Genomic DNA, 23823 nt, shown 5'->3' on the forward strand with positions numbered 1-23823 from the left:
GCTTGAAGTGGTCGCAGAGTTTTTTCTTTAAATCAGCATATGTGACAGTCTCCAGTAATGCCAGGGTGACCAAGTTCTCGGTGATATCGAAGGTAGCTGGGCTGCACATGCAGAGGAGAGTCGCAGCCTTCAGCCCATCTTCGCTGACTTGATTGGCGCAGTTAGTTTTACATGCAGGAAATGTAGGATGACCATCTTTCTGGGTGTGTCACGTCGAACTCTTCAAGCTTTCCAACCTTCGCCATGGTTAGTAGTCTTTGTGGCTCGAGACTCGCATTGCCTTGTGCTGCTGGCTTCTGCGTAGGCCCTAGGATGGATCCTTAGGGCTGGGTGGCCTCCAGCATGGCTTGATAGGCAGATCAAGGGGGGGAACATAGTTCCTGCCAGGTTCTGTGCTGGCCTCACCCCCTAGTGACTTCAGGCTCTTACAATGAAGCAGCACATCCCACCTTAGTTGCCAGTGTTATGTGTTCGGTTCTTGCAGGCATTGAGCAAGACAGACGGTTCAAACAGCAACAGGCTTTATTGAGAGTTAGAACATAACAGAAGCAATCTAAAAGCTGCTGCACAGCTATTTATATGGTTGGCCTCTAGGCAGTGACCAATAGATTTAAAGCAGCAGTTTCCTGACCAAAAACCTACTTAACTGGCTGGAGACAGCTGGTCTAGTTCAGCCCAGCAACCTTTACAAAACATGCAAGTGAATTCAGCCATTAGCAAACAGTTTAAACATAAGCAAATAATTACAGCGTATAAGGCCAGTACATTACAACCCTCATAAAAAAAGATCGTTAATTGGACCACTGTGGCATCCATCTTGATTTTCTTTAACCAACCCCTCTGAATGCCTTTGTAATACAGCAATTGGTTTAAATTCCAATACTATTTAAGCATGTTATTTTTTCCTCTGAACAAGCTAAATTTAATCCTGGTGTTAAGTTATATATTTTTAATTTTTATAGCTCTTTATATTTCTAAGAGTATATGTTGCAGAAGATTTAAAGGAAGGCCTATACATGTTGTATGTAAGTATGCAAGTTGATAATAAATGTCACTAGGTAATAATTTAAGCATTTGGCCTGACAGACCTAAGATAATAGCTTTACACTGGTTTGTGTCAATGTCAATGTCTGTTATGTATTAATGGCTGTTATATGTTAATTCCATTATATCAACTATCATGAAGTTAAAAAAATCTGAAAAGCTATTTCAAAAACAGTTTCAATGTTCCTAATCCACAAAGTTGCATATACATTTAAAAATACTATTTTTATATATAAAATGTGCATATGTATGTGTGTATAAATATTTGGATATGGATATGCATACATACATATATACATATATATACATGCACATATACAGGCAATTTTTAAAAAAAAATATATTAAAGCTTATAAGATAAAATACAAATTCAAACAAAAATTAGGAATGTTAAAATGAGAAGAAGGGCAGAAAGAAGTACAAAAGGAAGAAAAAAGTTACCTCCAATTTTTTCAGTGCAACAGAACACATAGAAAAGTTACAGCCTAAAACGTTAACAATATAATTATTCTAATCATCAAAAGTCAAAATTTTCAGTTTCAAATAGTGATTTCCAAATAGAAAAACAGCTAAATATAGGTAATCCCTGAGTTACGAATATTCACTTAATGCTTGTTCAAAATTATGAGGTCAGTGTTTACGAGCAAATCCAAAAATTACGACTATTGCAGCACCCCAGCAGTCGTTCGCCCTTACAAGCAGCTGCAGAGGCTCTGCAATACATGGACAATTTAACCAGGTTTCTTATAAGAAATATGTCTGTATCAGCAGATCACCAGGAATAGAAGATTTAGTACATATATTATTTGAATGACAACTGTATAAGAAAGAGAAATACCTGCATCTTGGACCTCACAAGAGATGAATGAACTTCTGGAATCCGCATATTAGAACTATGCAGTGCTTTTTTTCTAAAAAAAAAAGGTGCCGGAACTCTCATCTTGGGGGGTGCAGGAGGCGGGGTGGCGGGGTGGTGGTGGTGCTTCTGCGGTCACAGGTGCGAGGGGTGTTGGTGGCAGACTGCCCCCTGGGGCCGGAGCCGGCGCAGCTGGTGCTGTGGGAGCAGTGGGGCCCGCTCTATATGGTGGGGCTGCACGGGGCGGGCGGCAGAGGCAGTGCGGGCCAGGCAATGCAGGGCGGCCACTTAGGCAAGGCAACGGTGGCACAGGTCCAGCACCAGGTAGGCCACCAGCCTGGCTGACACAGGTGAGCACAAGGAAGCACATGGACTACGCAGAACCCAACTCCCACTCCTTGTGCTCTCTTACTTACTTAGTTGAGATGGTGTAGTTGGGCAGCAGGGAGGGATGCAAAGTTCCTGCCAACTCACCTTCACTGCAGACAACTTGCCAGTGCAACGTTTGCTGGCCAGGTCTTTTGGCACACTCAGCAGCAATTCCTATTGGCTTTCGAAAGAGGGAGTAGCATAGCTTGTGCAAAAGACTTTTTTTTGTGTGAAAAAGGGTGCCGGAACGCCATTCTGAGCGTTCTATGAGAAAAAAGCCCTGCTTTTATGTTTTAATCTTATGATTTTAAAAATATTGTAAGTTGCCCCAAACCTCGCCATGTGGATTGCATACAAATATTATATAATTGGTAAATAAAGGTAGAACATATGTTAAGTATACATCAAATGATAATATGCTTCCCTACAAAGTCAATTCTTGCTCAATGACAGACCAAGGAGTTAACTCGGAAAGACAAGAGGAAAATCTAGAAGAGGTCTGTGCAACTTGTAGAAGGGCAAGGCCCACACTGATAAATTAAAAATCTTTGTGGTCTGCAAAGGAATGCTGGTGGGCTAATCAATGATTTGGTGACTAGAGGAGCATCTACAGTGTTGGAGTTTGTGGTCATGGTAAGCCATGGAGGCACTAGGAAACATGACTTTCAGGGCAGTGGTGGTGATTTTATTACTTTAAAAAAAAGTCTGTGGTCTGTCCAAGAGTGCTTGATAGGCTGCACGTACAGGCCTGGTCTAGAATTTATTTTGGAGCATTCAACTATCTAGAGCAAGCATGTCAAACTCATTTTGTTTCAGGCAACTTCTTATAAAAGAATTGCCATTAATTTGTTTTAATAAAATAATTTAAATCAATTTTTCACTTGATTTCAAATTAAATGAATTATATTGGTTGACAATGAGATTTTTTTAGTACAATTGCCAAATGCAATAAACTGGTTGTAGGTATATGTGTGCACTAATTATTTCAATACCAGTACATTTTAACAACATATTCTATTTGTAAATGAATGCAAATGCAAATTATACATTTTTTGTGCAAAAATAAAACAAAATAACAGATTTAAGAGCTGTTATCATTAGTTATCCTTAGATAAAAAATAATTCCATCATCCAAAACTTTGTTATACTGTATTTAACGAACAGATGCTTTGGGATTAAAAAAAAAGACTGACTACATTTGCTTGTGTATCACCATGGCATTAAAACAAAATTTGAACAGTGTATGAAAAATAAAGGTTTCCTAAATGTCTACTGGCTATATCTATACACTTTCCTTGATAGCACTCTATTGCCTTCTTTTTAGCCTTTGTTTTCAACATCCCAGCTTAAAAAAGGCAAGGCACCGGGAGCTGAAAGTTACAGAGACTGTTTAAGCAGGTTGCTAAGCAACCTGTTCACACTTTGCCCTTCTTACCCTCCCACTTTTAAATTAGCCTGTATGGATTGCATTTCCTTCAATTTGAGCCAACTGAAGGCCTGTCGCTGCGATGCATTCTGCTGCTCTGCAACCTGGCTGCCTGAGGAGAATTTGGATCTCTGGAACAGTTTCCTTCAGCTTTTTTTGTGTGTGTGCAAAAAAAGGTGTCAGAACACCGTTCTGAGCGTTCTATGGGGGAAAAAACCCCTGGACATATCACATATAATTGAAGATTGTAATTAGTTGCGTGTGCACGTTCAGCAAGTGTGATGTATTTGTGCTGGCATTTCTAGGCCTCTTTCCAACCACATCCAGAAATATTTGTAACAAACATTGGAATTAAGGCCATGTTTGGTATTTCCCAGCAATCTGTTACTGGAAAGAAAAAGCAATCCCTGCTGTGTTACTGATCCCAGAGAAGCATTTGCATGTAGGCAGGTATCCTTAGGGTGCCATAATTATGGATGAGAAATATTAGTTGCAAAGTTGGCATTTCTGGATGTAATACAGATATTTTGGACTTATTTTTGTTTCTTTGCATGTTTGATATTTTAAAAAAGGCATATGCTACTGACTACGCTTATGCACATATGTAACATCTTTTGCTAGGATACATGACCACTGTTTTTCTAGAATGTGAAAAGTGAAAGATTGTGACTAAACAAAATTTTAATGTACAGATAATACCACCAGAAATTATTTTAGCCTTTTTAATAAATGTTGTTATTGATGTTAAGGGCGGGATATAAATGGAATTAAATAAATAAATGTTAAGCTCACCATGGAAAACATCATATATTGTTATGTATATACTAGGTTAATTATTTAAAGACTGAAGTGCAACATAACTAGATTCTAAATAATCTATTTTTCAAAACACACAACAGTCCAAACAGTAAAAGTAAAGTCCAAATTAAGAATATTTCATTCTTAAGAATTGTTTAATTTAAAGTGGTTTAGTTGTAATAGATGGTTATATTCAAAATAGTTTTCAAGAGTATGTACAAAAGATACTATATATTTTTCTAGCATCAGCTAAATTAGACATATTACATTGAGAAAAATGTTTCTCATTTCTTTATTGATTTCATTGTAGAGATGTTAACATAGGGAATAGATTATTTTATCATCTAATTTTACCTTGCAAAAGACAGAAACAGATGAAAAATGTGAGGTCTTTCCTGTTGGCTTTTTTGAATTAGCTGTTTTAGATTCTAAAAGTTTAGTTCCTAAAGAAGTAACCCTGTAAATAATTTTAATGTCCTCCTCTAGGGCAGGCTCTTTTATGACTCAAGGACTTCAACTCCCAGAATTCCTGAGCCAGCATGGCTCAGCTTGGAAACCTCTCCCTTTCCCCTCAGCATGGCTGGCTCAGGATTTCTGGGAGTTGAAGTCCACGAGTCATAAAAAAGGACCAAGATTGCCTAGCCCTGCAATAGGCTTTCAGAGGGAGCTCTTTTGTTTTGCAAAAAAAAAAAAAAAAAAAAAAAAGGTGCCGGAACGCCGTTCTGAGCGTTCTATGAGAAAAAAAGCCCTGGAACTATGTATTCCATGTATGGGCAGAACCCCAAAATTTCATACAACAAGGTGCTTTATCTGAATAAGACGGTGGGTCTGATTGGCATAAATTGTAGGGGTGACTCGGAAACATAATATTTATCCTTTTTACTTACTTTGTTTCTCATATTTCACCTTTATATATGGTTCTCTTATATTTTATTTTATTATCTTACATTTTATTCTGTATGCTTTATTCTGTATTTTGATATGGCCTATTGGTTAATCACAAGGGACGCGGTGGCTCAGTGGGTTAGGACGCTGAGCTTGTCGATCAGAAGGTCGGCAGTTTGGTGGGTCGAATCCCAAGTGCCGTGTAACAGAGTGAGTGCCTGTTACTCATCCCAGCTTCTGCCAACCTAGCAGTTCGAAAGCACGTAAAAATGCAAGTAGAAAAATAGGGACCACTATGATGGGAAGGTAACAGCGTTCCGTGCGCTTTTGGCGCCTAGTCATGCTAGCCACATGACCACGGAGACGTCCTCAGACAAGCGCTGGCTCTTTGGCTTTGAAATGGAGATGAGCACCAGCCCCTAGAGTTGGAAACAACTTGCACGCATGTGCAGGGGAACCTTTACCTTTACCTTTATTGGTTAATCAGCAACAATAAAGCTAAAGCTAGGGAAAAAAGCTAGATAAATTCTCTTTAATTAAAATGATCAATTTTACCATCTCCGCCAATTCTATCTTTACCCTTCTTTCTTCCATTGTGGAAAGTACTGTGTGTTTACATCTTTGTGCATATAAGATTCTCACTGCTGTCAACTTAAAAACGAACAAAGTTCTATATTTTCTTTCAACTTTTTCTATATTAAATTAAATAAAATAAATTAAATAAAATAAATTCTATATTAAATAAAATTCACCATTTTATTCAGTCATCTACCATTTTATGAAGGATTGCAACATTTCACTCTTACTGACATCCATGACAACTTTCTGCATTTCACCTCACAGTAAATTATGCTTAGAGGAAACTATAAGTTTCAGAATAAATGCAGATCATAGCTTTTAGCTTAAATAAAATATCAAACCATAAGGAAAGGAAAGGAGAACTATATGATTATTATTTTCTTCCATAATGTTAATTAAAAAGGAAGTATTATTAAGACTACAATCTATATTTAAAATACAGCCAAAAAAGAATCTCCAGTCTTCTATAGATCAAGATGCATAAATATTGCAGCTCTGGAATTTGTAGTCTAAGGATTTATCATAGGCATCCATGGAGGGGCAAAGTGGAGGAGATTTAAAAAGAAAAAGTCGGGATGGTTGCCAGAATCATGTGATCAAAGCTTTGCCTTTTTTTGGATTGTGCCATATGGATGACGTATATAAACAAGAAGCAGGTCTTGCTTGGTTGCAAAAGTCATATAAAACAACTTAAGGAGGGCTGGTTTAAAAGACTCAGAAAAGAGGAAGATCACTTTTCAAATTTCAGTTTTCAAAGCCAGACCCTAGCACTGAGGTATAAGACAGTATTTATATCCACTTTAGGCCAACCCTAAACATTTTGTTTAAAGTTCCTTGTTCTCCAATCTGATGGATAAGGCCAGAATGAATTGTCCTTCAGTTGCACAAAAAGTTTGATAGGAAGAAATATAGAAAATTTAATTCTTAAGTATCACTTTTTCCAGTATTTTCACCAAAAATGATAGAAACCAGGCTGTAATTATCCACAATCAAGAGGTCCAAAATTGCTTTGTGTTTTTTTAACCAAAAGCAGCACTTTAATCCAGAGGTCACCAATCTTTGTAGTTGGTGGACTGGAGGAAAAGGGAGAGGAAAGCATTTTACATGCATGTGTGCATGTGCATGTGCACAGGGCCACGAGCACGTGCACTGCAAATGGGACAGGGCTAGTGCCCATGTGATAATCACTAGCCCTGCCCCATTCTTGCATGGTGCAGTGCCTTGTTTCTGTGCCCTGTGGTGTGGCAATGGCTGTTTTTGCACCTTGCAGTGCAGCAGTGGCCTGATTTGTGCCCTGTGGTGCGGCAGCCCATTTTTGCACCCCACAGCAAGGCAGCGACCGTTTTTTGCACCCTATGACATGGCATCCTGTTTTTGCACCCCGTGGCTGTGGCACTAGCACAAGTGAGGGGTTGTGCGCGCACATGCACACACACTGGCCAGCCTGTGATGCGGCCCAGTGGCCAGTAGGCCACACCCTTCTACCAGGCTGCAGTCCAAAGGTAGGGGCCCCCTGCTTTAATCCTTGGGCAATACATCTGCTGTGATGGGACTTAGCCCCTGGACCTTTATAGTGACTGAAGGACCCTAATCACTATGAAGATCCTAGGGCTAACCAGTCACAACAAATGTGCCTTTAAAAGATTTCAAAGACCAACTGTCTTAGTGGCTCTGTTTTGGATTAGTTTCAGACAACTAAATTTACTCTCAATGTGTGGAGAAACAAATACAGTAAGAGATGGAGGTATTTTATGGCCAGCATAGACAATAAGGGATCAAATATAATATGTCTATGGTGTTGTGTCTGTAAATAGTTGCAAACAGGGAGTATAGCAGGTTGCAAAAGCAGGGTTTTGAAGCGGGAGATTCTGGTGCAATCATTGGTTAAAGTAACAAGAAGCGGGAAAAGAGTGTTCGATGATTGGTTACAGTTCAAACAGTTCCACTATAAAAGCTTGTAACATTTGACAGTTGCCAGTTGACTTATGTGTATTCAATAAACTCTTTCATTGTGAACCACTCTGAGTCCTCGTCTATCAGAACCAAACAATTGGCGACGAAGGTGGGATAGACGGTAGACCAGAGAAGGTTAGGCGAAACAGCTGCGCAAAGGCGGCAAATTTGAAAGGTGTCACAGTCAACCAAGCGGCCGCGGCGGAATAAAGAAAAATTCTCCGAATGGCGCAAATCGGGTCATTGAAAGAATTCGACCCAAACTTCCCAGAGGATTGGGAAGAATATATTGGACAGGTCGAAGGGTTCCTGCTTGTGAACGGAATTACGGACGACCGGAAAAAGGCGGCAGCGTTACTAACAATTTGCGGCACACCAGTATATCGGATCGCTGTAGGACTTTGTCAACCACAGCCGGTCTCAAGTGTGCCGTATGCTGACCTGTTAGCCAAATTAAAGGTACATTTTACGCCTAGGAGATCCGAACTCTTTTGGCGTCGTATTTTTGAAAAAAGGAACCAGAGACCGGGCGAATCAATTCAAAAATTCGTCGCTGCCGTCAGGGAAGCCGCAGTACGATGCAAATATGACAATTTGGAAATAAGAATTCGGGACCGAGTAGTACTGGGCTTGAGAGACGAGCAGCTGCAAAATAGAATAATCGCCAAACCCACCGGCGATTTGCAAGAAGTGCTGGACGAACTTTTAACATACGAGTCCACCGGGTATCGCGACCCCCCCCGCAGTAGCATGGCCGTGTCTGCCGAGATCAACCAAGAAGGCTATGTGGACTGTGGGGAGGTGGACCAGCAATGGGAAGAAGACATCGCCGAAGTCTCCAGACGATTCGGGAAAATGGCGCCAAACTCATCCCGAAGTGAGGGGCCTGAACCGAACCGCCGTCACCAAACCGCAACACCGCAACGACAAACGATTGGGGCCCAACGACCTTGGAGAGACTCCACAACGAGACCACGCGACAATGACAACCGGTGCGGCAGCTGCGGGGGCAACCATCCCCGCGCCTCTTGCCGATTCCGTACCGCCAGATGTAGAGCGTGTGGGAAGACCGGCCACATCCAGGCCATCTGCAGGAGTCGTGCACGTGACAACCGCCTTCATGAAGTTGATGTGTGGCCCGAAGGTAAGGTAACCCCTTACTATAGTGGCAAAGAGACCCCTAGACTGAGGGTTAAAATTCCAAACCGTGGGGAGGTGGCGCGTGTCAATCGCAGTAGGAAGGGAAAAAATAGCAATTTTCCAGAAGGAAAATTAAAAATCATAGTCCATTTGCAAGGGGTTCCTTGCAAAATGGAAATAGACTCAGGGGCTTCAGTGTCAATAATATCCAGTGAAACCCTTGAAAGGATTGAACAAATAAGTGGAAGAAAAATTCCACTTAGTTCAACAAAAATCCAATTAACTGATTTTCAAAAAAACCCAATTAAAATAAAAGGAAAGATTACCCTTAGCGTTAAATTTAAGGGGTTTAAGGGGGTTTTAGATTTAATAGTTACTGAGGGACAAAGGACTAGTCTAATTGGCCTTAACTGGTTCCCGGCCCTGGGCATTTGGATTGGGGGAATAAATTCAGTTATTAAAAATAAGACCCTCGAATCAGTCTGCAATGAATTTGCAGACGTATTCGATGGGTCTCTAGGTAAATACAAAGGGCCCCCAATTAAATTTAATCTAGACCCGTCAGTCAAACCTATCAGGCTTAAGGCCCGTAGGGTGCCTTTCGCCCTAAAGCAAAAGATCGAGGCCGAGCTCGACAAGCTTGTAGGCCAAGGCGTATTAGAACCAGTCGAGGGTGGTTTATGGGAAACGCCGATCGTCACACCCCTCAAACCTAATGGGGATGTGAGGATCTGCGCTGACTATAAAGCCACCCTGAACCTCGGAATGAAAAAACATGCTTACCCGGTCCCGACGGTGAAGCAGGTCCTCGCCACGATACAGGACGGCGCCATGTTTGCCAAGTTAGACTTGGCGCAGGCGTATTTGCAATTAACTGTTTCTGAAGAGGCTGCAGAAGCTCAGACGATAGTTACCCACAAGGGGGCGTTCCGAGTCCACAGACTGCAATTTGGTATTGCAGCAGCTCCAGGCATCTTTCAAGAAGTGATGGAGAGGACCTTAAAGGGCATACCTGGTGTATGCCCTTACTTTGATGATGTCTTGATAGCTGGGAAAAATGAAGAAATATTAGCTGAGCGGCTAGAACAGGTATTGGAAAGATTTAGGAGGGCTGGATTGAAATTAAAAAAGGAAAAATGTTGCATTGGGGTTAAGTCCACTGAATTCCTTGGATTCAGGATTGACAAAAATGGAATTCATCCTACCCCTGATAAAATCAAAGCAATTAAATTGGCTCCTGAACCAAAAAACAAGGCTGAACTACAAGCTTTCCTTGGTTTAGTGAACTTTTACCATACATTTGTGCCACACAAAGCTGCCATCGCTGAACCCCTCCATAGACTTTTAGATAAAAAGACCCCTTGGCAGTGGCTTAATAAACATAGAGTGAGTTTCCAAACTTTAAAGGACATTCTTTCCAGCCAATCAACAGTAACCCATTTTATTGAAAATAAACCAATTTATTTAGCATGCGATGCTTCACCATATGGTGTGGGGGCTGTTATCAGCCACTTAGACAACCAGGGTATTCAAAGACCAATCGCATATTATTCCAGGACGCTAACCAAAGCAGAGCGGAATTATGCTCAGATAGACAGGGAAGCATTAGCAATCGTGGCAGGAGTAAAAAAGTTCCATGATTACCTTTATGGTAGGAACTTTACCATACTCACTGACCATAAGCCCCTATTGGGACTGTTTACCACGGATAAACAGACACCCCAGATCATGTCTCCCAGAATGCTGAGGTGGTCCATTTTCCTCTCAGCATATTCATTTTCCCTCCAACACAGACCGGGCAAGGACATGGGACATGCTGACGCCCTTAGCAGACTGCCATTAAATATCACTGAGGAAGACCCTGCCCCTGTGGGACAAATAATGTCCCTACTGGACATTCCTGACTGGCCTTTAACCGCTAAAGATATAGCTGTGGCAACAAATAATGACCATACTCTAAAGAGAATTATGGCCTGGGTCCTTAGTGGGTGGCCAAATACTAACCCGGATGCCAAGTACATTCCTTATTTTAGAAGGAAAGATGAACTGTCAGTTCATTTGGGATGTATACTGTGGGGAAACCGAGTGGTCATTCCCGAAATCCACAGACCCTCAATTTTATTAGAGTTACATGAGGGGCACCCGGGAATAGTACGTATGAAGGCATTGGCTAGGAGCCACTTGTGGTGGCCAGGACTAGACAAAGACATTGAAGAATGCGTTACTAATTGCTATTTGTGCCAACGTTCTAGGCCTGAGCAGCAACACACACGTACGCATAAGTGGGAGTTAGCCAGGAATCCTTGGTCCAGGATTCATATTGATTTCGCTGGACCTTTCCAAGGGTTAACCTTCCTGATAGTAGTGGACAGTTTCTCTAGATGGTTAGAGGTGGTACCCGTCAGCTCATTAACCTCAGGTAAAACAATACAAGTATTAAGGGGCCTCTTTGCCACTCATGGGTTACCTGATGTAATTGTGTCAGATAACGGGCCCCAATTCACCTCTGTTGAATTCCAGGATTTCCTCAGGGCCAACTCGATTAAACACAAGACATCAGCACCCTTCCACCCGTCCACCAACGGCTTGGCTGAACGAAATGTGAGGACCACTAAAGACGCATTAAAGCGAATCATCCGTGGCGACTGGCATCAAAGACTGGCCGAATTCTTGCTGACCCAACATACGACCCCATGTACGGCTACCGGTAAAAGCCCAGCTGAAATGAGGTGGGGAAAGAGACTAACCACCAAATTGGACAGATTACACCCTGATAGACTTTTACCAAGTGCGGAACTGGACATTCCAAACAGATCATTCGAAGTGGGGGATTTAATCTGGGCCAGGAATTATGCACAAGGGGACAAATGGGTCCCAGGGGGTGGTCACTGAAATATTGGGTCCCTTGTCTTACACTATTGAGGGGGAAGGGAATAGGATCAGCAAAAGACATATTGATCAGCTAAGAAAGAGAACTATTGGCTGTGTGCCAGTTGAAGGGGATCAAAGTATACACGGGGGGTATTTTGCATCAAGGCTTATTGATAACAACACGCCAGATAGTGGGGAAGCGGAAACGCAAAATAACCCGTCCACTGGTAACCAACAACAACATAGTCAAATTGACTGGGAAATGCCCCCTCTGAGTAGGCCAGCAATAGCTGATCTTCAAACACAACAACATCCACAAAGTATTAACAGAGAAGCGGCAGAGCCAGTTAACCAAGAGTCCAGGTCCACCAGAGTAAGCCAGCCAAGCAGACAATCAGATAGGAATGACTCTAGTATCCATAGCAATAGATACCCTTCAAGAGTCCATAGGCCACCCAAATATTTAAAAGATTATGTACATAAATAACAACAACTGGGGGGTAAGGGGTGTTGTGTCTGTAAATAGTTGCAAACAGGGAGTATAGCAGGTTGCAAAAGCAGGGTTTTGAAGCGGGAGATTCTGGTGCAATCATTGGTTAAAGTAACAAGAAGCGGGAAAAGAGTGTTCGATGATTGGTTACAGTTCAAACAGTTCCACTATAAAAGCTTGTAACATTTGACAGTTGCCAGTTGACTTATGTGTATTCAATAAACTCTTTCATTGTGAACCACTCTGAGTCCTCGTCTATCAGAACCAAACATATGGTATGTAGGGCCTACCAATGTACTTTAAAAAAAGGATTCATAACAGTGGGTACATTGAATATTGTTTTTCTAACACTTCTTTAATTAAATATGTGTTTAAAAATTGAAGTTGTGGTTATTTTGAATTGCATAGATTAGAGTTTACTGATAATGTTTTACTGAAGACCTCTTGTGGAAACTTTCTATTAAACTCGATAACATTGAAGTCAATCTTGCTTGAATACACTTATTTCATTTAAGAGATTAACTGAATCCAATCCAAGTAGCAGCTAGTTTGCCATCCGACTTATTATAATGCAAATGGCTTTCATTGAAATGGCTCTAGGAAACTGGAGTCTCGATTCTACTGTCCCACAGAGATGAATCAGATTATTGGTTTTAATTGCAGCAACACTCTTCTGCTTTTATTTTCTACTAACTATGGGGGCAGAAGGGCCTTACAGAACAAGAGGAAAAACCACAACAAAAGCAATGATCAGATAAGAGAAGCATAAGCCAACAAAGTAACTTGAGGAAACATCTCAGATAAGCCTCTCCATAGATAAAGGGGAGAGAAGCACACTGAGGCTTGCAAGATTCAGTTACTGTAGCTATTATAAGTATTGACGTACATGGGTTTATTTCTTGGTCTAGTCAACCATGTAGGGCTGACAATAACTAATACTTATTTAACATCTCTGATAATGGAATTAATATATAGGCCTCATGATTATTAGATAATGATACGTCTTCTAATTCTGGAAGATCTGATATGAGGAAACTCACCAGTTCCTCTGGAATAGATTTCGGCAACTTTGGGACTACTTGGAAGGGTAGGACAGTGGCCTCTTATATACTTATGCAGCTCACTTTCATAATACTGAGATTGTATTCAAGTCTTCATTCTGTATATTTTCTGTTAAAAAGTAGCTCTTCATTTTTCAATTTCAAATATTTAATCTTGTTTGTTTTCATGTATAATATATTGGATTATTGTTATCACTAATATTTTAATGAATAGGTAACACACAACAAACTTTTAAAAGGACAGGTTAATTCCTCAGTTCTGGCAATTTAAGATGTGTAGACCATCTCCCAGAATTCCTCAGCCACCAACACTGAATTAATGCATAAACCAGATTAGCTGTTTATAAATTTAAGGAATGCTGAAATCCTTTCTTTCGTCATTTAGTTTATATACCCAAACCTAAAATGCAGGTTGTCTCAAAAGAAAAGTAATCATAACAACCAGGAAGAATTGTTCCATTCTTTTCTTCAAAACACACAGTATCCAATTATGGTCCAGAAGGCACCTGCAAATTATAAAAGGGATTTTTTAAAGTGTAGTTGTGTAACATGTTTTTTGTCATTGTTTGAGGTCAGGAGGAAATCAATTCTCTTTCAATGTCACTTTGTTCGATTTACCAACTGAGTGACTCATACCTAACTGATGACTTTTTGCTGGGCTGAATGGTTAATTATAAAGATAAGGTATTTTGTTGTTCAAAGATAGCACATGAGGGCAATGCTGGGGCAAAATCATGAGGGGGAGGGAGTGATAGTTAAATGAGCAAGAATGGAATTGAAAATGGTAGTTGGATCCTGACTTAGTAAAGGTAAAAAGGTAAAGGTTCCCCCGCACATGCATGCTAGTCATTTCCAACTCTAGGGGAGTTTCAAAGCTGAAGGGCCAGCGCTTGTCCGAGGACGTCTCCGTGGTCATGTGGCCGGCATGACTAGACGCCAAAGGCGCACAGAATGCTGTTACCTTCCCACCGTAGTGGTCCCTATTTTTCTACTTGCATTTTTATGTGCTTTCGTACTGCTAGGTTGGCAGAAGCTGGGACGAGTAACAGGCACTCACTCTGTTACGCAGCACTCGAGATTCGACCCGCCAAACTGCTGACCTTCTAATCGACAAGCGCAGCATCCTAAGCCACTGTACTGTATAGCAATCAACGAAGAAGTTACTTTTTCCTTTTCATTATTTAATATCATTTTTAAATACAGGAAATGTCAGAAGATAGAAGCAAAATTTTAAGAAGCCACTTTTACAACCCTGTTATTGAGTTCTTGAAGCAAGAAATGATTTTTCTTTCTCATGAGTTACACATTTAGGATGGTAGGCTCACACAATCTGAGACCTAGGGTATGTTAAGTGTAAGTCAAACAAGGACTTGATAGGTGGATAAAAATGCCAAATCCAGTGTAAACATCTGGGTGACTATGTGACTAATCATAATAACATAATTCATGTTTTGGGGATGCTTAGCTGAGAGCACTGGTAAGCTACCTAGCATGTTTGTGAAATGTTGCTTTGTAAGTAATTTTAAAAAATAAATTTAAGTGTAGAAAATGAACTCTCTATTCATTCTTGTAGACATTTTTTAAAAGTTGGTTGTATTGATGATAGGGCACAATTTTTTATCATAAGAAGTTCTGCAACTTATCTTTTATTGCTGGAGATTTTAATAAAGATCTGAATGACACCAATTGCCCAGGAACTGTGTCTGACAATTCACTGTCTTATTGCTTGATCAGAAGTTCTCCAAGTGTGTATAAACCCTCATCAGTGGCTGACTCAGGGCTGATGCTGCAGGGCATAAAATGTAAGAATGACATTTTAATGCTTCCAGTTCTGTTTTATCTGAAATATTGCTGTGTCTGTGCTGTTTAAAACACAATTCACTTTGATTTGGTCCTCTACAGATATTGGTCTTAAATCTTTATGATAATCAACTAAAATTCTTCAGGCATTGCACACAATAGTCTTGAATTCCTAGGACATACTCTGAGACTGAACTATTGCCATAATGGTATCAAGCATAAAGTTTTCCTCCCTCTTGTTAGTTATAGAGAAAAGCTTGAAGAAGCCATATAGCTTTACTTAGATTACTTTGTGGTGACTGAGTTTTGAAACACGGTTGATTGACTAATAAAAATTGTGGAGCCAAAGTCAAAATGATAAGTTTTTCTTTTGGAGGTTTCAAAGCTCTAGTTGTCTCCACCGTTTCCACCTAAATGATTATTTCAATCAGCACCTTGTGGAATGGATGGACACAAAATGGATGGACACAAATGCTTCATAGGTGAACATCTTGTTGCACACAATATTTTCAGCAACATTTTAGACTAAGATGACTAATGCAGAAAGCAAACACAATTGGTTGTAACATCACAAGATAACTGTGGAGGCATTCTGAAGCTCTAAAGAAATTCTTATTTCTGGAACATCTAACACAGGGGTGTCAAACTCCCAGCCCGTGGACCGGATGTGTCATGGCGAAACCACACCCATCCCATTGCTGGCAATGAAAAAAAGTCACGATGCATCATGACACGTCATATGACGTTGTGAGTTTGACACCCCTGATCTAACAGCATCACTCAAGGCTACCTTAACCTATGGCTATCACACTAGACATAAACTGCTTTTTATTCTAACTTTTTAAAAAAAGTTTTATTAATTTTTAAAAATCAGTCTTTTGTGCTTAGTAAACAACATGTTGTCTGAGTTCAAGTATTTAACATTAACTTCTTCAATATAAATCTGTTCACTACTACCTAATCCAGTATTTTTCCCTGATCCTCCTTCTCCATATTTTTCCCATTTTCCCCTCATTACACCATTACAATTTTGGGTACTGTTAATGTATACAAAGTTAGATATAAGCATTTTCATCCTATTTTATTAATTGCATAGAAATAACAATAATATCAATTCGTAAATCAATAATGTCAATTCATTAATCAATATCCTGTTTTTAGTGCTCGTTAAGTTTTGATTTCCCATCAGTATTTGAAACATCTTTATCAGTTATGATTTTCTCAATATTTGTTGTTGTTAACTGCAAAGTCATGTCTGACCCATCACGACCCTATGGACAACATTCCTCAAGGCCTTCCTGTCCTCTACCATCTTCTGGAGTCCATTTAAGCTCACGCCTACTGCTTCAGTGACTCCATCCAGCCACCTCATTCTCTGTCATCCCTTTCTTCTATTGCCCTCAATCTTTCCCAGCATTAGGCTCTTCTCCAGTGAGTCCTTCCTTCTCATTAGGTGGCCAAAGTATTTGAATTTTAGCTTCAGGATCTGGCCTTCTAAAGAGCAGTCAGAATTGATCTCCTCTAGGACTGACCGGTTTGATTGCCTGGCAGTCCAAGGAACTCGCAGGAGTCTTCTCCAGCACCATAGTTCAAAGGCCTCAATTCTTTGGTGCTCAGCCTTTTTTATGGTCCAAGTTTCACTGTCATACATTGCAACTGGGAAGACCATAGCCTTGACTATACGCACTTTTGTTGACAGGGTGATGTCTCTGATTTTTAGTGTGCTGTCTAGATTTGCCATGGCTTTCCTCCCCAGAAGCAAGCGTCTTTTAATTTCTTGGCTACAGTCCCCATCTGCAGTGATCTTGGAGCCCAGGAAAATACAATCTGTCACTACCTCCATTTCTTCCCCATCTATTTGCCAGGAATTGAGAGGGCCAGATGCCATGATCTTGGTTTTCTTAACGTTAAGTTTCAACCCAATTTTTGCACTCTCCTTATTCACCCGCAACAAGAGGCTCTTTAGTTCTTCTTCACTTTCTGCCATTAGAGTGGTATCATCTGCATATCTTAGGTTGTTGATATTTCTCCCGGCAATCTTAATTCCAACTGTTGATTCATCTAGCCCTCCCTTTCTCATGATGTGCTCTGCATATAAGTTAAACAGGCAGGGTGACAGTATACAGCCTTGCCGGACTCCTTTCCCAATTTTGAACCAATCAGTGAGTGGTTCTCACTGTTGCTTCTTGGCCCACATATAGGTTTCTCAAGAGACAAATAAGTTGGTCTGGTACGCCCATTTCTTTAAGAACTTGCCACAATTTGTTGTGATCCACACAATCAAAGGCTTTAGCATAGTCAATGAAGCAGAAGTAGGTGTTTTTCTGGAACTCTCTAGCTTTCTCCATGATCCAGCGTATGTTGGCAATTTGATCTCTAGTTCCTCTGCCTCTTAGAAATCCTGCCTGAACTTCTGGTAGCTTTCGATCCACGTACTGCTGGAGTCTAGCTTGTACGATTTTAAGCATAACTTTACTAGCATGAGAAATGAGTGCAATGGTGCGATAGTTTGAACATTCTTTGGCACTGCCTTTCTTTGGAGTTGGAATGTAAACTGATCTTTTCCAATCCTGTGGCCACTGTTGAGTTTTCCAAATTTGCTGGCAAATTGAGTGTAGCACTTTTACTGCATCGTCTTTTAAGATTTTGAATAGCTTAGCTGAAATACTGTCACCTCCACTAGCTTTGTTGTTGCTCAGCTTTTCTAACGCCCACTTCACTTCACATTCTAGGATGTCTGGCTCGAGGTCAGTGACCACCTCATTGTGGTTATCAGGGACATTATTCTCATTCCTGTATAGTTTTTCTGTGTAATTTTGCCACCTCTTCTTAATCTCTTCTGCCTCTGTTAGGTCCCTGCCATTTTGGTCCTTTATCATGCCCATTTTTGCATTAAACGTTCCCTTCATCTCTCCAATTTTCTTGAAACGATCTCTGGTCCTCCCTACTCTATTGTTTTCTTCTATTTCTTTGCACTGTTCATTTAAAAAGGCATTCTTACCTCTTCAAGCTATTCCCTGGAATTCTGCATTCAATTGGGCATATCTTTCTTTTTCTCCCTTGCCTTTTGCTTCCCTCCTTTCCTCAGCTATTTGCAAAGCTTCCTCAGACAGCCATTTTGCTTTCTTGCATTTCTTTTTTTGGGGATGGTTTTGGTTGCTACCTATTGTACAATGTTGCAAACCTCTGTCCATAGTTCTTCAGGCACTCTATCAGATCTAATTCCTTAAATCTATTTGTCACCTCTATTGTATATTCAACAGGGATACGATTTAATTCATACCTGCATGGCCTAGTGCTTTTCCCTACTTTCTTCAGTTTAAGCCTAAACTTTGCAATGAGAAGCTCATGGTCTGAGCCACAGTCAGCTCCTGGTCTTGTTTTTACTGACTGTATAGAGCTTCTTCATCTTTGGCTGCAGAGCACATAGTCAATCTGTCTGGTGATGTCCATGTGTAGAGCTGTCTCTTGGGTTGTTGGAAAAAAGTGTTTGCTACGACCATCGTATGGGGTGGGGCTTCAAATCCCCACAATGATAGGGAATGGCAACAGATGTGTGCACGGAGGGCCGTATCGACATCCGGGATCACGCCCCCGCTGCTGGTCTTTATGGGGAAGTGGGTGGATGCCAGTTTGCTCTGAAGGGGTGGGGTTAGGGTGTAACTGCATGATAAAAGAGCGTTGAGGCTGGGTGCCGTCAACACTGACTTTTTCGCGGTTTGCTTGTGTTGGAGTAATAAACCTTGTCACAACAATTGTTTGGTGAATTAGTTGTCACATGGAATATATTTCTTTCTGAAAGGTTTTTGTTTTTTCTTGAGGCATCATTCCTGGAGATCCTCTAGTATCACCAGATTCAGTAAGAGTAGATCAAAGTTTTTGTTATTATATATATCTTTTAAAATCCAATAGATTCCCAAGTATAGGTTCAGTTCTGAAAGCAATATTTTATAGTAATCCTTTGACTCAAATATTCAAAAAAAATGTCAATCAGGCAAGGTTGTAATCCACAAGTTCGAAGTGTCCAAAATGTTCAACCTCTCTAAAAACAGCTCAAAAGTCTCTCCCCACCAGATGTAGTCCAAGGTCAATTTTTTATTTCTCTCCCACTAGCTCTTGAAGTTAAAAGTCCAAGCTCAGTAGGTATTTATAATCCAAGGTCAGGGTGATAGATATGGCAAAATATTTTCCTTTATTGCCAGCTATTTTCCCAAGCTAGGAATCAGCAAGCTGCCTGGAAACAAACTGTAGTGCTATACACAAATCCACCACTAGATGTCATTCAAAGTCCATTTTCCAGTCTTAACACAAAGGATTTCTTGTATTTCACCTCTTTTTTCCCCAAAGAGAAAATCTTAACAGTTATCTCAGTTCTAAAATTTATCAAAGCTGTAGCTTTATGTTACTTCCACTTCAATATTATATATTTCTGTCCCCCATAAAATTAAAACACCGCTTCCGTTTATGTTCGGAAGTTTTTAGCTTCTTAGGAGCCTTTCCCAGGAAATTCAGTTGTAAAATAGTAAAGAAAAGATCAATATTCTCACCCAGTTCCAAACATGCTGTTAACAAGTATTAAACAGTGCTTCCCCCCCCCCTTTGGTTGTCAGAAGCTAATGGCTGGCCACAAGAAGTTAGTCGGTCTTTCCCCTGCAGGTTTGGAGGGATTTCTTTGGGTTGAACAGAAAGACTGCTGTCTCTCCATGATCAATAAAGAACCCCTCCTCTTCATCACCTCCTCGGGGTGATTTTAGCCCCTTTTTAGGGCCCTCATCAGGGTGAAATTGGGCACAGAAGGCAGACCCTTGCCTTCCTGCATCCCATCCACCGCAACACAAACCAGAAGTCCTTTATTCTAACTTTTTAAGTCTTTTTAAAGGTAGAAAAGTAAGCAACAGCTGATATGGCACACAACATTTATGCACCACTGAAAGTAATACTTGATGTGTTAAAATTTCAAGCTTAAGGATCTGATTGAGTTACTCTCATAAATGGGTGATTAAGTTCATTACTTCCAATGGTGCTTAAATGTTGTGTGTCATATCAGCTTCTACCTTTAAAAAGACCAAAAAAGTATTTCATTTCTTTCTGCTTGGATATTGACTCAAACCACTATCAGTAGGTACATAACAAACTAACAGGCAGAGCTAATATTTCTCAACAATATTCTGATTTGTATCCATCATCACAAAGAGAAAATTAACTTTATATCTTTTATAATTTTGTCTTTGAGAAAGAGAGAGGATGGTTCTGTATGTCAGAACTCAAAGACTTTATCTTAAATTTCTTCATATTCAACAAATAGTTCAGGATGGGATCATACTTTTCAAAAGTATTAATAACCAAGAATGTTTATGGTATGCATCTGAGTTCATAGCATATTTCAATTCCTGTGGCCTCAAAACAGAAGGTGAGAGAGAGTCAAGTTTGCTATAACATCTATAATTTATGCATGCTCTTGAGCATCACTGCTCAATAATCATGCAGTACTAGAGAGGAACACTTGAGGTCTTATGAGTCACAATTTCATCTGGCAAACCAGTCATCTAACCATTCAATCTCTGGTTGAAGATGCCAAGATATCTGGCCATAGATTTCTGTACCAGCTTTGCTTGTGGCTATTAAGATTTTGAAAAACCTTCTCTTATATGGGTCCATTGGAAATAGGTGCTGACAAGTTCTACTTAAACTAATGAAATTCCTTTGATCAGCTCTCAGAGGTGCATTAAAATGAACTTTGTAAAACATGCCTTAAAATTAAAAAAGCATAAAAATTGCTGACTGTTGTTCTCCTTGCCTCTTCACTAATTAAAACATGTTCTCTGTTTCAGACAGTAACAGTCTCTGTACACAAGGTGTCACTTTGGTTCATAGTAAAAATATTCACAGCTCACAGTAATATCCTGTGAATAGAGTATTGTGCTTAATATAATTACTACCTTCTTCTCTTGGACCTTTCGCATACTTATTGTGATTTGGGATCTTGGATCCTCAGACCAGTTATAATCCATCAGCTCTTCAACTAGTTGAAAAAATATACTGGCATAAAATGTATTCTTCTGATAGTTAATCTCCTGCCCTTTCATAAAATCAAATATTTATATGAGCAGGCCAAGTTAGGGAAAGAGGTTGGAAGTTTTTTGCTGAGTTTCCTCTCCTCCTGCCAAATATAATCATTTATTAGGATAACATCAAGCAATCATTTTCTATAACTGAACTGGGCTGAGGCTGGATTTGTGCTGTTCAGACATAGTAAATGTACTTGGATAGGATCTTGGATTGGGCCATGAAATGTCATTAATAGGTGTTGCTTCCTCAGATGTTGGGAAATAGCACTTCCATATAATGTGTGGCTTCCAGCAATATGTCAGAAATCTTCAGCAGTATGTACATTAGTTCTTCTCTGGTTCACCTCAATTCCAAATGCCTGTCTGGGTGCATCCATTTAATTTTCTTGCAATAGTATATAAATAATTATTACTGTCTTCTTCTGGGATTCCAGTATAGCATATGGCTCTGGGATTTTTTGAGGTTCTCTAATCTAAATACTAGCCTGTTCTATTCCTGCTTAGCTTCTGAACCTACAGAAGGTAGATTTGAGGCTTTTCAAATGTAAATAACAACAGATCCACAAGACATCCCCTATGAAAAATTGATGTGTTCACAACTCAACCAACCAGCAGTAAAAGGTTCATAATTAAGAACAGTTTGCTCTATGTTTGAGTTACTTTAATATATTCCAAGTTGTTATTCTATAAATGCTTTATTTAAAAACACTGCTGAATAATGGCAGAAAAGGTACAACATGTATAATTGGCAGTGTTCTTAATTATATTATCTCAAATATAAAATATACTGGGAAACCAATTACTGGAACAATTAACTGAACAAAAAGAGGCCCTTTGCTTCTAATTTTTCTTTTCCTGAAAGGATGAGCAATCCATTAGGCTCATAGGCAGACATTAGAGGGTTACAAGCCTTTGGGCTTAGCTAAAATGAGAGTATAAACAACATCCTCCTTCATTTTCTCCCCTCATTACATACATTGTAATATTTCCACATGCATTCATATACGTACATATTCATGGGGGAGTGTGTCAGAAAGGGAAAAATTAGACACCCTCCCCATCCAGTACCCAAAATTGTACTTCACAGTTGTGCTCTGACTATAATTATTGTGTAATCTAGCAGATGTGCAATTATAAAGATGTCAATATTACTAGGATGAATGTAATGGTCTGTAGAGGTATCTGAATAAAGCTCATCACAGATTTCCAGGGGATGCGCGTTTGCTGGTCACAACTTGCCCAAAGGATTTTTCATTTCCTTCTTCCATGTTCCTGCTTGTTTATGTTCAAATTTTGAAACTAACAAAGCCAAAACAGATTTTCCAAAAACTTACTCAAATAAAAACTTTGTAAGAACTTAAAAGGATCTCACTTTCACCAACATTTTTTTCATTATTGTAGAAAAAGTAAGCTTCACACATTGTTATGCAATGTAGCTTATTCAGTTCCAATGGGTAAAAATGAAATACAGGGACTGTAGAAAGGTTTTTCTATATTGCAGTATCTGTTGTTCCACAAGATGGCTCTATCTGGACTGAAAATTAACATGAAAGGAGAAAAAAAATATTGCAAAATCAGTTCATTCATGTACTGAATGTTGATGTTTTCAACTTTCTCATGCATATATTAAAACTATTTTTACCCTTCAAACATAACAAGCAAAACATTTTAGATAATTTTTAAAATAAAATGTTCTACTAGAGAACATTAGTGATGAAAATTAAACATTACCAGTCATTAGAGTTAGCAGTTAAAATCAATAATAGGAAAAGGAGGAAAAAGAGAGCATGTACTTGATAAATATTATATATTCACATATATTTTGGTCAGCAATTAATTCACTATTCAGAATGCTGTTCATTCTGTTCAATAAGCATATAAACTGGCTGTTTGGGAATAAGTTTCAGAACTGGGTATAACTGTATTGGTCAGTCTTGACAATGACCACTGACAGAACTAGGATTGACCAGGGTAACTATTTTTGTCCTGTTAGAACTCTCAACTGCTTTCAGTGTCATCAAACATGGTATCCTTTAGGACTAGCTGCAAAGGTTGTATGTGAGAAATAATTTTGCAGTGGTCATTCTTCACAAATGACCGGTTCCAGTTGGTATTTGTGGGTGAGGAGAACTTAAGCATTGAACAGAATCTGATACAGAGGAGGTACTGATGTGGTGCCTGGAGGGAGGGACTGTTGGACTGAATGTTAGCAAAAGAGATCAAATATAGATTCAGAAGCCAATTGAGTCCAAAAATAAACCATATTTGATTGTGAATGCAGTTAAATATCTTTGGGTGGAGTTGGCCCTTAATCTGGAAATCATTATTGATTCTTGGCTCCCACCTGAGCAGCAAATTCCTGGATCAAATTTTACTTACAGCTGGCTATTCATGCCCTTACTTTGTGCCTGTGCAACTGAAATTGTTCTACAGTGGGCTACCTTTGAAGGTATACAAAGATATGCTATACTGAAGCTTCAACT

This window comes from Vipera berus (assembly GCF_964194415.1).
Source record: "Vipera berus genome assembly, chromosome: Z".
Lineage (NCBI taxonomy): Eukaryota > Metazoa > Chordata > Lepidosauria > Squamata > Viperidae > Vipera > Vipera berus.